Below are 17730 nucleotides of genomic sequence, written 5' to 3' on the forward strand. Positions count from 1 at the left end.
TTCTCATTTTCTTCTATAATAATAGCTTAATTCATTTGATAACAAAGATGCAAAATTCTTAGTGCTAAAAAATTTTTAAAGTGTGAAGAAATTGATTATTACTGTATGGAATTTCTGTATGTGCGGGAACGAAGCTCGACGTTGTTATCGCTCACGATGAGAATATCGCATAATTCGATTTGTCACGTTTCACGGTTTGTTATAATTATGACTAAGATGCCGAACTATAATCGCATCTCGCTTACTCTTATTATTTACTTTTCTCTTTGCAAGAAATATGGTCAATGATAATATCTTTGTTGTTTATCTTATTCTGTATTAGCATTGTCTTTTTAATATTGCTAACTTACAAAAATAATGTCATAACAAGTTAGATGTTAAATTATTTGATTTTTCTTCTTGCTCTTTTTTCTCACTGTCAAAAATATATTCAAAGATATATTCAAACGTATAATTTCGAGAATAAATTCAAGATTGTTTTTTCAATCATGTTTTCCTTCGTGTGTTCAAGCAACATTAAAATTTTTTTCTAGAATATTATATTAACATGGCCGATTTACGCCATTATTTGATACATCTCCATCTTTGACTAATTTATACTCACACGAGTCGATCAGATAAATTTTAAATTGGACTTGCTGCAATTATTACTATTACTATTAAAATTTTCAGGCAACATAGAAGAAAAGGAGAAAAGAAGAATAACCGGAGACGGATAGGTGGAACGCGTAGGAAAAGGAAATGGTGGTAACAACCTCGAATCGAGTCGTGCGAAGAGAATACAAACGAAGAGAGCAGGCGGAAGACTGCGTGAAAGAAAGAGAAAAAAGGCAAGAGAAGCCTTAAAAAGCAGCTTGGGAATAAAACTAAAAAAAAGGGGCGAGAATACAGGCGGCAGTAAAGCGGCGAACGAACAGCCGTCGAGAAGATTCCGCGAGCGGATAATTGTATAAGTGGACCCCCCTCACGTTGTATTGCATTGCTTCGATATTGGTACAAAGACAGTTCCGACCAGTTTTGATATCCCGTTTGCAGTGGATTGGTAGCGAGGCAAAAAAAAAATAGACAATATTTCCAGGAATAATTTCAATAATCGCATCTCTGCAAGATACGCATTAAACATTTTTTTTGCTTAGGGCAATTTAATACTTGATGTAATTTTGCGTTAGAACGATTATAAATAAAAGAGATTTCAATCAAAATATTAATTACACAATATAATTTTTTTCTTTGCCTGCTTACGTTGTAACAAACATAAAATCGTTATCTTTAAGAGTACTTATAATATTTCCATTTTACAATCGAGTTTTCGAGTTAATCAGGATTGTCAAACCGAGTGAATTAGAGACAATAAAAATGTCTGAACATTCATAAGCCAGCTTTGGAAAACTGTAATGGACTTGAGGTCTCGTCAATTCGTGTTGAACGAAAACCAATACATTCGTCTTCTGATTAAAGATATAAATCATACACCGATCGGTAGAGACTCGCTTCTTGATAGCGAACTTCGAAGTACCTCGCGTCGGCACGCGTGATTAATAGTCCCGCTTGCTCAGCAGGATCAAGGATCTGACGTCGATCCAAGATGGTGAACTACCTAGCAATTCTAATGTCCGTACGCGCGCGAGTTGCCCATATATCGAATATACCGTGCAACACGCGGCGACGGTAGCATTTATGGGCATCACCAGCGTGAATATTTATGCGGCGACCATTATCGTCCACATAATAGCAGGTATAGCGAATGCGGATAAGCGAAGCTCGAACCTGCAATACGACGTGTCTCGAGTCAGCAAGCCGCGTCTTGGAACCAGATGAAACGACACAGGGCCGTAGCAAGGTCGTGTTACACGCACACACACGTAACAAATTTTGCTTCTAAATATCACATGTACTTGATTAATACCTAACAGTACTATGCGATAAATATAAACTCACAGCGGTTAACAATTTATCGAAAGTTTCGTATTATAATAAGAAGTCATCAAGAGCATAATTCACAAATATCCGATTTTAATATTTAATAGCGGTGCGCGAAATTGACGGCCATTTCCACAGAAACTCTTGAAAATGTCGGCACACCCTCTTTCTCCTCGATTGGAATATCGATTACAAAAGCCTTAGGAAATAATTCCCGCTACGTGTCTGGAAACGCCCATGACTGTGGCTGGTCGTGGAACCTCGAAGAGCGCGGTGGTTGGTATCTGTCCCGAAGAGATATGAAACGCCTATGGTGTACACCATGGCTGTGCTGAGCCTATGGCTAGGCCGGTGCGCGGTATAAGGCCAGGATCCTAAATCACATTTGACTCCCGTAATGGGATTGCCGAGAAAGCCTAAACCCCAAAGGAATGAAATCTCTCTGATAGTAAATCTACCTCTTTCATGGAGCTACGCTCCCCCGCGCACCACCATCTTTTTCCAGACGCCGAAATACCTCCCACGGTCGCAGCGGCATCCATTTTCGGACGCTCATTCCACACACACTCGGAATGTGAACATGCCACATCGGAGATTAGGGTCCGACAGGCTGCACTAAGATCTACTCCTCTGATGTCAAAATTAAGCCGCGCAATGCATTCAAGATTTTTTTATGTATGTCGGCACGTTTAACAACGAAATTCTCCTCGTAAATTAGAAGCTCTTTTTTACCGCGTAATCATGCAATCTCTTCAACCGTAATCTGATCTCAACATTCTCACTGTACGAAATATTTATTAACGCGTTTCTGACCAAGATCATGCACGATGAGATATATCACATTCCACCGTTATTCGCGATCACATAGAGCTGTGCGAAAGAGCAATCAACATCATGCAAGTACCACTTGAGATATACGACGAATAACAATTTCGGAGAAAGTGGCAATTTGGACCAACGTATCTTGAAGAAATTTTATTTACGCGAGCGCGGAGTTTCCATTAAATGGAAAAATGTTCACATAAATTAATATTTATATAGAAAAAAATCAACTCTTTCTGAATATAAAATAAAGATCGGGAAACACGCCAAATGAAATAACTGTTAGATACTTTAATGTTTGTTTTAAAAAAAGACTAGAAAAGACTTGAAAAAAATACGAAGTGTATGCTCCCTTGAAAAAACACTACTCAAAATCTGTTTCATTTTTAGCGTACGAGTCACGTGTGTCTTATAGGTTTTATTTGGGAAAAGAGAAACTTCCGTTTATAGGCTAGAAATACTTTTTTGCCTGAACCTTGTAAAATCCTTTCGTAGAGAAGCGCGAAAACCGAAGAGAAATCGGGGTGGAATGTAGGCTAGCCGGTCATTATTTCGACGAGAAATAAGCAGTGAGAACATTTAAGAAATACAACCGAACAAATCGCGGGAGGTAGACTCAACGAAGAAGAATAAACCAGTCGAGAAAGCGCGGATATGTTTTTCACTCTCTTTGGCGTATTTCAAAAACCAAGACCATTTCGAGAGCAATAAGGACAATTATTATTGTTCAGATCTGACCAGACCATGTTTCTCCAGACTTAGTTTGTCCACCTTCTAACATCCTCTTCTATTATCCTGGTCGCGATCTCCGCTTTTTTTTCTTCATCTTTCATTCCTTCACGCTACCATGCTGGCATCATCGCTTTATGAGAAATTTATTAAAACCCACACCAGTGTATTATTTTTATCTTTGGTATAAACGAAAAAGATATATATATATGTATATATATTCAGAATGCCGTAGAAGCAAGATATATGATTATTTTATTTTAAAGATGTCGAGATACCCGGATAGGAATAAATAGAGAAAACAATTTTTAGACTTTTAGACTTACCATTAAGCTGATTTTGAAAGGGAGAAGTTACGACAGGATTCCAAACATAAAGAAGAAGAGATCTACTTCCCGAGCTCCAAGGAGCGCGAGTTCGTTCGTGAGGCCCGTGGCGTCTCGTTTCACGTGTTAATAAATAGCCGCGTTATTACCGGCAAGCTAATTCCTCAGTCACTCTCTTCATTTAACGAAGCCAATTATGACAGGCATAAATGTAAGCACTTAATAGTTGTGTACACAAACGCACGCGCGCGAAACGCGGCGCCGTGACTCTGCCTGGGTCGGTTCTTGCTGATCTAATATCGCAATAAGCACACAACCGTAGCACAGCATCCTAATGTTTGTGAAAGTAATTCTCGCTCGGATTACCCGCAAATTTTCCTCCAATACGGACACGCACGTACCGAGAGTATGGCACATAAAACGGGAATTATATCTCCGAGCCGATTGTATATTCCGGGCGCGATTGTTATAAAGAATTCACCACGCACGCTTCGTACGCCCTTTTCCTTCCTCTCTATCACACATATCACAGAAACGTTTTTGAACGTTGACGTTAAGAAAAAAAGATTGCCATGGAAATATCGCACTATGAAGCACATCGATCCGTTTTATGTATCATTCATCCGGCGCTCCCAAGCGCGACTGAAATGCCGCGAGCGGTTCACAGTTAAGCAAGTGCTCGGCTTAATTGCCGCCATGATACTTTTATTGTGCATTAATTCTGTGATTGTCGTTACGAAATCAATTTGCCACGATACTTGAGGCGTCGTAAAGTTATTTAACGTGTATTATAAAAACAGCGTGCTTACGTGTTCTCCCACTTCGTCTCATTCCTGTTCTTCGGTTCTACACGGCCTATATGACTACGTCGGCTCATAAAGATCTACACATGATGATTTATCCTGATTTGCCGACAAGTTTCAATGTATTTTACCGATTTTACATAGCGTAATAAGGAAATTAATCATAAACAAACATATAACAGACGTGTTGTTAAAATAAGAAAATTATTTGTGTTGAAGCGTCTCAATAAATTTTATTTAGTTGTGATAGAATGACTAAGAAAATGGTGCTCTATCTTAGAATGAACTATTTTTTCTATATTTTTAAATTCTTGAAAGTATACACTCTTTTTAACTGTTTACACTTTTTAATTGTTTATAATATCTTGTGACATTAAAATGTATTTGGAAAATTTAGTAATGCATAAGAAAATGTTTTATTACTGCTTCAGGCAATATACTTTACACATTTCGTATTGGGCAATCAAAATTTTAGATAAAATTAAATAGTATTAAGCGCACCTTAAATAAATAAAATATAATAAATATAATAAATAAATAAAAGATAAAATTAAATAGTATTAAGCGCATCTTAATAGATAAATATTTTTAAAATAAAACTGATTATATAATCACACAGTATAATATTTTATACAATCTCAATTCTTGTTATTCTAAATAATTCTTTTAATCTTCATTCTTTTAATCTTCAAAGTTTTTCAAAAAAATTTGTACAAAGCGTTCATTTGCTGAGAAAAGTGAATGAAAGTTAGCAATGTATTTCAATATATTCCATAAATTCATAATTATCTTAAATACTATTTTATTATACTATAATTCAGATATTCTAATATGTAACATTCCACTAATCTTATATAATACATACTTTTCTCAATAAATAACAAATTATATTTTTTATAACTTTTTCTCATCTATTAATTAAAGTTTCACAAAGACTTCTTTTTTTTATTCCTTTACCTACATTTCTGTCTTCAAAAGATTAAATATATTATTAACTTATATTATTAACTTTATTAATAATATATTATTAACTTAGATTTGCTGTTAATTCTTATTTCTGTTATAATAGAATAATATTTTCTAGAAATTTTAAAAAATATTGTTGAGTTTTAATAATATTGTGAATATTAAATTCGAAACTTTCTCTTGATAGACAACAATTGATTTCGGCTTATCCTAACTCAATCTAACCTAATAATTGCTAATAAATTGTGCAATACTTTAGATCAAAACACTTACCATCTATTAATATCTCAGATCTGTCGAATATTTAATGTTTTCACTCATTTTAAAATAATAAGAGTTATAATAAATTTATAATGGCAGAAACAACACGCTTTTTACACAATTTCTCACTGTTTATGACTTTGATTAGCACTCGCAAATGGATTATGATAAATCGATATTAAAATCACCAAATTTTATTTCTTTTACAGTTTGCAACAGAATATACAATGCAATGTAGTCGGATGTGCCGCTCAAGAGAAACTGATCGTTCGGCTTGGTTACTGGAACCAGTCAAGTCCTTCGAGATCCGACGGCCGTCGCCAAAGACGACTCGTTCATTGTTTGCTCAACTGATTATCGTGATGTACGAACAAATACACGGTGCATCTTTCAAAGTTATGCCGTCGCCTTTCGTAGCCGAAACCAATGCCGTTTTCCCAGATGACTCGAGATGAAGTGTCAATTCAAAAACCTGTCGTGGCGGGAAAAAATTCGAGTCTGTGAAAACGCAACAGAATCTTTCCTTTTCATATACTGATCAAATGAATCTCCATATCTTGTCAGTACGTAAATAATGATGCAATGTACGATCTTTTATGATGTATGATATTTATGATATATGATTATATTTTTTGTACGTAATCTATAATATATAATTTATAAGAAATCTATTTAAGTGAAATATATTATTCAAACAGTTGGATATTTGTACAATTTATTCAGAATAGTATAGAAATATTAAAAATAATAAAAATGAAATGATAAAATTGATAAGTAATGCGACAATTATAAAAATAAAAACAAAAAAACAAAAATTGTGAATGCATATATGATGACAAGTATAACCTATTATTAAGAAACAGTAATTAATTACCAAACGTAATGTTTTTATGTGATATATTTCGTCGCGTAAATAGAAAGTTATTATAACTTTTTAAAAATTAAAATAAAACTTTTTATTTAAAATTTTATCATACCATAAAATCTTTACTTATTACTATAAAATATGTTATGTAATTATATAATATCATTCTCTTTTTGATATATGAAATGTAAATAATTGACAAAAAAAAACAGATACATAAAAAATTTGAATTAAAATTTAATTACTAAAATTTATAAAACTTTTATATTTTTTTATATTCCTTTCCCTGACATTTTTTATTATCATAATAAATTATTTATCATAATAAATTACTTCAAAATTTTTATTACGTGTTGCAAAAATATTGAAAAATTTGTTTTATATTAATTTTTTCTTATTTATATATATTATTTATATATATTTTCTTATTTATATATTTATCTTTTGTTTCCTTTGTTCCTTCTTATTATTACAAAATAAATTTATCATTTATAATTTATCTAGTTTACTGAATTTAAAAAATAAAATTAAAAAATTAAAATAAAAAATTTTCCCATTTCATATTTAAAAAAAAAAATATTTTAATCTTTCTATATAAACTGAGAAAGAATGCACTAAAACTCGTTAAAAACTGCCACCTAGCGACGCTCTTTGTAATGTTAATTCATACATGTTGGAAAAGAAGATACTCAAAAAGATCTTCTGTGGGTACAGCAGGAACTAACAGTTATCTTCTAGCGAATAATTAACTGCGGCATGGTAAATATTTACGTATTTTCAACATTTTTTGCAAAATTAAATAAGACTATATTAAATTTATATAAGATGAGGTCTAATTGTCTTTGAGTTTAATAAGTATGTAGTATAGTAATATTATTAACAAGTATAAATCTTAATATGTAAATAAATAAATATTATAAAAAATGTTTTTTAAAAAAAAAATAATTTTAATTTTTTACATATATATTTATGTAAAACATGGACGTTGACGTCAACTTTAGTAACTTTATGTTTCATGTGCATGAAATATCTTTCTTGTACAATTCAACAACAAAGAAATCGAAGAATCGAATAGAACGGACCAGAGGATTATGCGTTAATGAGACTTCGTATACGTTTATATCGGGGCAGTCTAGAGAAGTTTTAGTATCTGCTGAGCGCTACGCTGTAGGGATATTACCATCCATAAAATTTTACGAACCGAAAATATCAAGCTTACTTGGATACTCGTTTATACGCGTCTTGACGGCTGCCTCTTTTCAACAATTACAAGCGGCTCGCTTGATATTGAAAAATAGCGACGACGTACGCGCGAAAAACATCTCGCTCGCAATTACCGCGATTACAAGGGGGGCAAGATATTTTCTTCTTTTTTCGAAGAAACAATGAACCACTTAATGCCAAGAACCAGGACTGACACGATCCTTCAGGCAATATCTTTAAATTCGTGTAATAGGTTTACACGCACAGCGAATTTTATGAAGCGATAATTGGCGGTTAGTAGACGAACAGCCTTCTAACTTTCTAAGGATCAGGCAATAATTCTAGTCCTCGTTATCGCAACAAAGTCTTGCTAAATGCTCAAGAAATTAAATGTCACACATTATTTAGTACACATTCCCATCTAATTATTTTATTTGTTAGTTGTATGGCTCTGCATGTATTTATACAACTAATAAGCACACGTATCTTTTAAAACATTAAAATTGTACTTTTGAATTGCCAAGCCAAAGAAAATAGGTTTAAATATTTATCGCTGTTAATATTTTCATACAAAAATGTTTTATGTTATATATCTTTTTATAATAAAAATTTATTTTAAACTATTTAATTTATTTAAAAGTTTAAATATCGATTTTTTTTAAATAAAATTATTAAACGATAATATAATTTTCTAATTATTAATTTATTATATGTACGGCTGGCAAGATATTTTACCGAAATTGAATTTTGAGATTAGATTTCTTGCATTTGCATTTTATTGTAATCATTTTGATAATTTTATGAATATTAAACAAATGCATGTAAAGAAAATGCTTGTATGCATTAAATCAAGTTATCTGAGCTAAGAGAAAAATATATGGGTTTTGACGAAGTTGTGTGAGTACATATATCAAATATTATTCGAATACATAAATATTATATTACTCCATGATTATTTTGCCATCATTTGATATCTTTTAATTGTAAGATTTTTTCTGCTCTCAGATTCCTTAGTTGCAATCACATAACATAATACAATACTCATGAAAATACGATCAGTTATGATAATGAACTAATTATATAACAATTATATAACAATCATGCGACGTTTTGTATGACACTTTTGATATTAATTAAGCACGACATACAGCCTATTATGAAAAAATAACATATTCTAAGCTATGATTCATAATGTACCAAATCCATAGGCAACATCAGAGAAACGAAAGCGTCCTTGAGAAAATCGTCATTTGTAAAAATAACGAAATAATAATTTATTATAATTTTTTCTTTATTCTTCTGATTTCTATTTTTTTAAATAAATTACGCGAAATATCTGTTTCGCCGAATAATCGTTATTTCGATGTTGAGCAGTATGTGTATTTTTCCATGCGGGATACGGAGCAATTATAGCATACAATAATTTAGTAATTAGAAACTGTCTATTAACCTAAATGGTTTATCATGGTACTTGACATATATTGATAGATCGTGTATAAATACCGCATACTGAAAATGCAGGCAACAGAAAGCATTAAAATGGCTGGGTGCAAAATTACGTTGCTGCTTCTATTCTTAACGATTACAAGTATGACAGGTAAACCAATTTTTCATTAATTGCTCATAATATTTGATGATATGATCAATGATCTAACGTGTGCATTTTATTAAAAGCACATTAAAAGCACATCGTTAAAAGTATATATATAACACTATATATATATATACAAAAGTATATATACACTCATAATTAATTTTAAATATCGCTATAGTTATAAAATATTTTTTTAAATACTTATTTGTATATCTATAATCATATCAATAGCGAGATTTTGTAATTTGAGCATGAAGAGTTTACAATTTAATATTGTTAGATAAAAGATATTGTTTTAATGATAAAAATACATGCAAACACTATACTTAACTATTTTCTAACATTGGCATCGTTAATTTAAAAAAACTCACTATAAAACTTGATAAACTTTTTTTTGTGCTTTTATTTATTCATGTCGAGATATTAATCCAATCGATTTATTGCTAATATTTTTATTGTATTTATATAAAATAGAAATTATAATAAAAGATATTTTTATATTAAATTACTCTGAACAACATTTTTATTATAATTGTTTATATTAATAAAAATTTTCTGTAATATTTTATGATTTTCTTAGTCGCCAACAGTTCTACATCCAAAATAGAGAATACTGCAATTGGGTCTAAATTTATTCATCATCATTGGATACATAACTTATTGGGCATACATGAAACTCCAAAGACTTCTACAGATTCGAACCAACCAATGATAACGGACAAAGATTCAGAAAATGGTTCTTCGAATGACACAATGACAAAAGAGATTCCGAAAAATTTTGCGGATTTAAATAAGTCAATGGATATATAGACGAAGATTTCGAAAAACTTATTACAACTGGTAAATTGTAATATTTGCAAAAATAATTTTTTTTTCCTGCAAAAATAAATGTAATCTGCCATTCAAATCAGTTTAGAAAAGAATGATTAATAAGTTTAGACTTACAGTGTTTTAGATCATGTACATTAATACGAAATCTTTTTCAATACATAGAGAAAAAAGACAATTTATTTTAGAAATTTTACAAATCATTTTTACTATGAATAATATTGGATAACATATAAAATAACTATATATAATTAACTATATTTTTTGATAAGTGTATTCTCGATTGTTTCTTTAAAAATAAAAAAAAATTAAAAATTTGTCATGATTTTTAACTTTATGGCAGTAAATTTTTTACAAAACGCTGTTAAAATTAAATCTAGAATAAAACCTGTAGAACAAAATTTTTATTCAATTTATTTATTCTTGAAATTCTATTAGCGGTAATTAAATATCTTCACACTTTTATAAAAATTTAATACTGAAAGGTAGTAATTAATTATTTATTTTGAGTATTAAAAGCATTGAATAACAGTGTTTTTAATATTCAAAATGAGTAATTTCTAATGTTGGCCAGTATTAAATTGAATTTCAGTAAGAGCAGTTACATTTTTTTAAAAAATTTTTGTTACGAAAAAATTGAATTAGAAAATTATGTTTGATCCGAAAATATTTCCTAACATATTCAAAGTTGTTGCATTATTTAAATATATATCGCAGGATACAATATAGAAATATAAAATATATGAATATACGTAAAATATAGAAATGTCAGATAAAAATCAATTAATGATGAAAAAACAATATTAAATTGATCGCTTTTACATAATTTAAAAAAATAAGAACATTTTTATGACCTTCTGGATAGATTGGCAAAACCAATTGGCGATTCAGCAGCTGCTACCGCATCAAAAGTACCGGCGGCCAACGACTTTCTTGTTACTTTCACGAGAGACATATTGAAGGACTTCATTGCGAAGAAGGAAGCACATTACGTGATCGTTACCAAGGAAACAGAGCATGTGGCACATTTTTATTGACAAATAAAAGAAATCGTACGCAGCCCTTGTCAAAATGGAGCACGGTTAAGTCACTGGTTGTAATTGTCACTGATGATATTTGCTATCTTTATACATGTTTAGTTTTTAACGCTTTATGAAAATATATTATTTAACATGTAACACGACATTTGTTTCAGAAGAGTAATATGAAAATATTGATTTGCACGCAAAAATGTTTATAATTGCACAGATATGAAATAAATAATATATTTTATATTGTTGTTTTTAACATTTTCTTTATATATAAATATTATTTATAAGCGTATAGATTTATAGAATATAGAAATTTCAAACATAGCTCGATAATACCTTTTCAAAAGTATTCTTCGCCTTTCCGATTATAAAAGATCTTTAGTTATAGAAGAAGAAGCAACTGGAGGTTATAATATTTACAGGCGCAATAAAAATATGCCTTAGCGACCTATTCATCTAAACCTTCTGTTGAAGGAACACCATGTCGCGGAACGTTGACCGTACAATAATGCCAAATACGCGTGAAGAGAATGCGATTCTGAGATGTTCGAGTATCGCATCCGTTCTAGTTTTACTGCTTTTTTAGCTTTTTTTCGCCACGTTCATTCTTTTTATCTCTTATTTTTAGTCTTGGTTATTTTGTCACGCAATTTTATAAGTTACGTGACATTGGTAATCACTGACGATAAAAAAGAAATTCTTTTTTTTGTATATATTTATATGTTAATTATATATATATATATATATATATATATATATATAAAAATTTATTTTTATTATAATAATATTTTTGGATGACAATGTTTGGTAACAATTTTCTGTATCTCTAAAGAAAATTTTTTTATATATATGTTTACTATGTATTTATTAATCTTTAATAAAATATTTTTATGTTAAATTTATTTAATTACTATAAATTCTTTGAATAATTTTGTTAATATTTGTAAAATTAATAGGACACTAAAAATTAATATAATTACAGTGTTTCTATAATTATTTGGCAAGTTTAAGATTTATTATTGAAAAGACTTTTTATTTAAAAAAATATATTCAACAAAAGAATAATATGCATTAAAAAACACAATATTATTTATAAAATATTTAAATATCACAGTATGAGTATAGTATGAGTATATCATGTTTGCAGACGAGTCGCCATTTTGAAATGAAACCGCCAGTTCCCACGTAGTCGCAGTTAATTTATCGGATTTTCCTTCGGTCTATCGTATCTCTCACGCCCATGAACCAAGATGGCCGACCTGGTATCCATGGAAACACTCTTTCGTAGCATCACTCTGCCAGAACGATTCGTCCTGTGGCGTGAAGGGATGAACGAAATAGCGTGCGCACCACGTCAACTAAAGAGGGGTGGCGCACCCAAGGCAATGAGATACGAGCAGATATTTCTCGTATCGCCCATTGAACGAGCCATCTAATCTACAGACCCCGTTTCTTCGACGCGGGATGACGGGGCTGACGACGAGACCGTTATTATGTGCTCGAGAATTTGCAATCCAATGCAGTTTACGCGGTCGTAAAGGGGTGCAACTTAGTCCGTTCTTTTTCTTAATCTGCGGGGAATGTATGCGGAAAACCGCCGAACGGTCTCGTAAACGCGTAGCATCAATAAGCCACCCTTTTCTAAACGAAAGTTACCGTGATGATGTAAACACTACCACTAGTCAGAATGACAACGATAAATTTATGAATTAACAATCGAGCAATGCGCTGACACGTTTTGCCAATATGTACATATCTCGTCATGAGATGCTTGTATGGCAATGCAAAAATCATATAATCGTCGTCAGAATAGTTTTTATGCAGCAGAAATCTTCGTGGATTTATTTGTATATAAATCAAATTTAATAATAATAATGCAGCAAATTAAATTCACGGTATCAAAACATACAAATTGCAACTGTAAAATTGTAATATTTCAGAAGACTCGTATTTGTGCAACAATCTTTTTTGAAAGTAAAATTATCTTTGTAGATACTTATACTCAGATCAAAATATCGAGATAATATGTAATAATATGTAATAATTTCTTAATTGATATCTTTTTTGAATGCTTAATTCAATCTATATAAAACTCAGTTGCAAAATATTTTTGTCTTTAAAAGACGCAATTATATATATTTTTTATCGATACTACTGATATGTAATAATTGTGTCAAGAAATGCTTCAAGATTAAAATATTACACTTCATTGCTTGAATAAACATTAAATTATTGGCTTCGATATAAAAATAATTGTTCTTCTGATATAAAAAAATCAAATTAACAGAATATCAATACCAGATATAAGTTTATAAAATATTTTATGAATCTTATGAATAAGATTCTTAACTATCGAGAATCTATGTCACGAGTTTTTATTCCGCTAAAATTTTAAATTTTGTACAGTTATTTTTGAAATGACTTCACGTTTTGGATAGTATTTACCTTCCGTATTTGATAATATATCTTGCAACAGACTTCCATGTTTGATTCGATTTTAATTTATTTTACATATTCTATTTGCATTGTAATTAATTTGTACCAAAAAAAATTCTATTTAGGATTGAAGCGATTTATTAATTTTTAAATGTATATTTTATGTCTGATATTAGTTTTTATTGGTATTAATTTTATTTTTCGATTTATTTTTAAAAGCCTTGAGCGGCACTGAAGATGACCCTATTAGGGTTGAAACGTTTGCTTTTTCCAACTATTTAATTAATTGTATAATTTGTATTGTTTTATAATATAAATATTGCATATGATATCCGGCATTTACAGTTTACATTTCTTATTATTGCATTGTAAACACCTTTAATTTATTTTATTCTGATATCAATTTTATGTATACATAACTACAAGAGAGAAAGATTTATGAAAAATATTACATTATGGTAAAACTATATCACATTACGCACATTGATATTAATTAAATATTAATTAAAAATTATAATTTAAATTAAAAATGTTGTGTGTCGAAAAAAGCTAATGTATATCGCTCATTTGTTACAATGACACAACTCAGAAACCAAAGATCTCTAGAAAATAAATTTGAAGTAGATAAGAATTCACAATATATTAAATAAAAAGCTTGAATATTTTAAATCATTTAAATTTTGTAATATCATTTTTAAATGCGATTTTGGCATAATAATAGATTAAGAAGGAATAATATCTTACAGTTTTTTATTTAATGTATTACATTTTTCAATTTTTAAACTTTCATTCTAAAAATAAATCCTAAAAAATTATCCTCTTTGACTTATAATATTGTTATGCCCGCGCGCGAGTGTTCTGCGGCCGAGTGAGGTCGAGCCGCCGTTTGGAGTAGAAGTGAAGCGCTCTCCGGGGCAACGGTTGTGTTGTTTATAGATTTACGGCGCGGTGACTCGTAGCGTACAGACGTGTGTCCGCAAAATTGTTGTTGTTGATTAATTTGAATAAAGCCTATTTTATTAAACGGCGTTGTTTATTGCCGAGCGCGACTTCCTCGCGAAACGCGCGTTAAATGAAAACGTTAGTGATCGCTGCGGACGTAATAACAAACGTATATTTGACGCAAAATTCGCTCGAATGAGTTTTAAAAGATCAGTTATATCGTTATATCGTTTAATAATAAGAACTCTATAGACTTAATCTTTTTTTGCAAACAACTAAAAAGATCTAACTAAAAAAAAATATTAGAAATATTTACAATTCTTATTATAAATATATATAATTATTTTTATACTTTATACCGATCCATTTTATGTGTACAGAATGTCGCAATTGTACAAATTAATACAAAGTTTAACAAAGTTTAAATTAATTTTTCTTTGCCAATATGTTTATGGATATCATTATCTGCTTGTTTAAAAGAGAGATAAGAGAATTAGATTATATTTATATTTTGTAAATAAATATATATAATTAATTATGAATAATATTTTACGGACAATTTATTTGCTTAACTTAATATTTTATGATTTTTTTCATTTAATTGAAAAAAATAATGCAAAGTTATAATTAGTGTTATAATTCTAACTAAGAAATTAAACAGAACTTATATAAATGCGATTATAAATGCAACAATATGTTTATTGTGAGTATAAATGTGATAATATTCTAGTTAATAATTTATTATTCAGAAAAGTAATATTATATCTACGTCTAGATATTTATAAATATAAATTGCGTTCGTTTCTTTTACGTTAATTATTAATTATTATCAATATCATTAATATGTATAACAACATGATAAAAGTATTAAAAATGTTAAAAATATATATAATAATAAAAAATGACGTAATATATATCACATATATGTATATGTATATGTACAAAGATTACATAATATTATGTAATAAAGAAATATTTTATAAAATAACGTTCCGTCTTTTGTTTTCACGGAATAAAAAAAATGTTAATGTTTTATTATTTAAATTTATATTATATATTTTGTTCCATACATTTTCGCCAAGACAATTTTGTTTTAGGTTACACGAGTGTTTCGTATCTACGGTTAAGAGCTCATTTCTCGGAGAAAGATACTGGATGACGGCCTCTATAAAACATATTATTAGGTACGACCGGGGGCCACGTTATGACTGAAGCACCAATGCGGAATAAGTCTCGGGAGGGTTGCTACCAGGAGATCAAATGCCTCGCTGCAGCTTGTAAAAGCGTTTGCTCGGCCAATAGCAGCGAGTCACAACGCTCCCCTAACATACGAGTGCGCCCCTTTGCTCCCCGAGTTTTAGTCGTACCGCGGATAATGGCGAACATTCCGCGGCTGATATACTTCTACGACTTCCATCGAATGTTAAGCTGCCGTAAATTAATCTCGTAAAGGAAGAACAAAATGGAAGGAATGCTTGGTAACTTTTTTCTTATCGCTCTAAATGCTGTATTTTAAAAGTAAAATTCACTAATATAAAAAGCGCAATTACTCTAAAATTTATATACGTTTTAAAGGAAAGATAAGTGTTAATTTTTTGTGTGTTTTTTTTACGGCATCGTTTTATGATATACAAATAAATAAGTGAATGTATCAGAATATCGTATCATTGCCATTCTCTCAATTGTATCATCAACGTCAGTGTCTGATGAAAACTATGTCAATTGAAATCTACCATTAATAATAATAATGTAATCGGATTAATGGATTAATTCACACATAATAAACATATAAAAGATATTTTGATATTATTAATAGAACAAATAATCGATATAATTTTTGACATTCTTGGCAAAAATAATATATTCATATATCTTTTGATAATAGCAAATAAGCATGGTAATTGTGATATTCATTACATTTTAGATACACTCGAGAAAAAATACTATAATATAATATAATATATCTGAGATATACAGAATGTCCCTCCCTCCAAAAAAAATGGCCAAGCGGTCATATGCAAGCAGAGCAGACTAAACTGAGTCGAAAAGTCCTGTACTATTTTGCGATTTTCGCAATAGTTAATAAGTTATTAATGCTCTGCATATGACCGCTTGGCCATTTTTTAGGGAACACTCTGTATAGAGATCAAATATAAAGTAAATAAATGACGATTTTTTACGCAATTATATATCTGATAATCACTTTAAAACATATTTAAATTTCCTGCGGACAAAATGTATTTTTAATAATAAATTAATAACAATTGCAAAAAGATTAATACGCTTACCAATATTATCCGTGCCATGATACATCGTTAAATGTCAATGTTTCCTGAACATTGTAAATTATTTAATCATCAGGATGAAGATATAACAATGTATAACAATATGAATAATACCCGTAAATGTATTAAACTTTTAACCGCGGAAGCCTTAAAAGTATTATTAAAAATAGCAATTACATATTTTTTGTTAGGATGCGCGTAGAATCTTGATTAGAAGCTAAATCAAGCTAAAAACTACAAAATAATTATTTTTAAAATTATAATTTAAATATAGATATAGAATTAAATAAATATAGAATATATACAAATAAAACATTTGAGAAAATCTTGAAGAAAATAAAATAAGGTTTTTGTAACCGTAAATGATTATTAGTTACAACATCTGAAGTAGTGAGTATTAATTACAACATCTGAATTCATAACTAGATATTATCATATACTTTAATCTAAAAAGGTATAACAACAAAAATGTTAAAAAAAGCTTTTAACTTAATTCATACTTTTATAAATATAGCATCATCATCAAACATCAAATACAGATTTCATATTTTTAATCTATTGAATTAATTATAGTAATCATAGCTATGTAAACCTGCTGATAATTGCCTAATGATCTACTAAAAAATAATTACTGCTGAAATAATAATTACTAAAAAATAATAATTATTATATATTTTAAATAATTTATACATTAACTCTATAAACTCAACGATTACATT

The sequence above is a fragment of the Pogonomyrmex barbatus genome, unplaced genomic scaffold (assembly GCF_055798465.1).
Source record: "Pogonomyrmex barbatus isolate J1 unplaced genomic scaffold, ASM5579846v1 scaffold2, whole genome shotgun sequence".
In the NCBI taxonomy this organism is placed as follows: Eukaryota; Metazoa; Arthropoda; class Insecta; order Hymenoptera; family Formicidae; genus Pogonomyrmex; species Pogonomyrmex barbatus.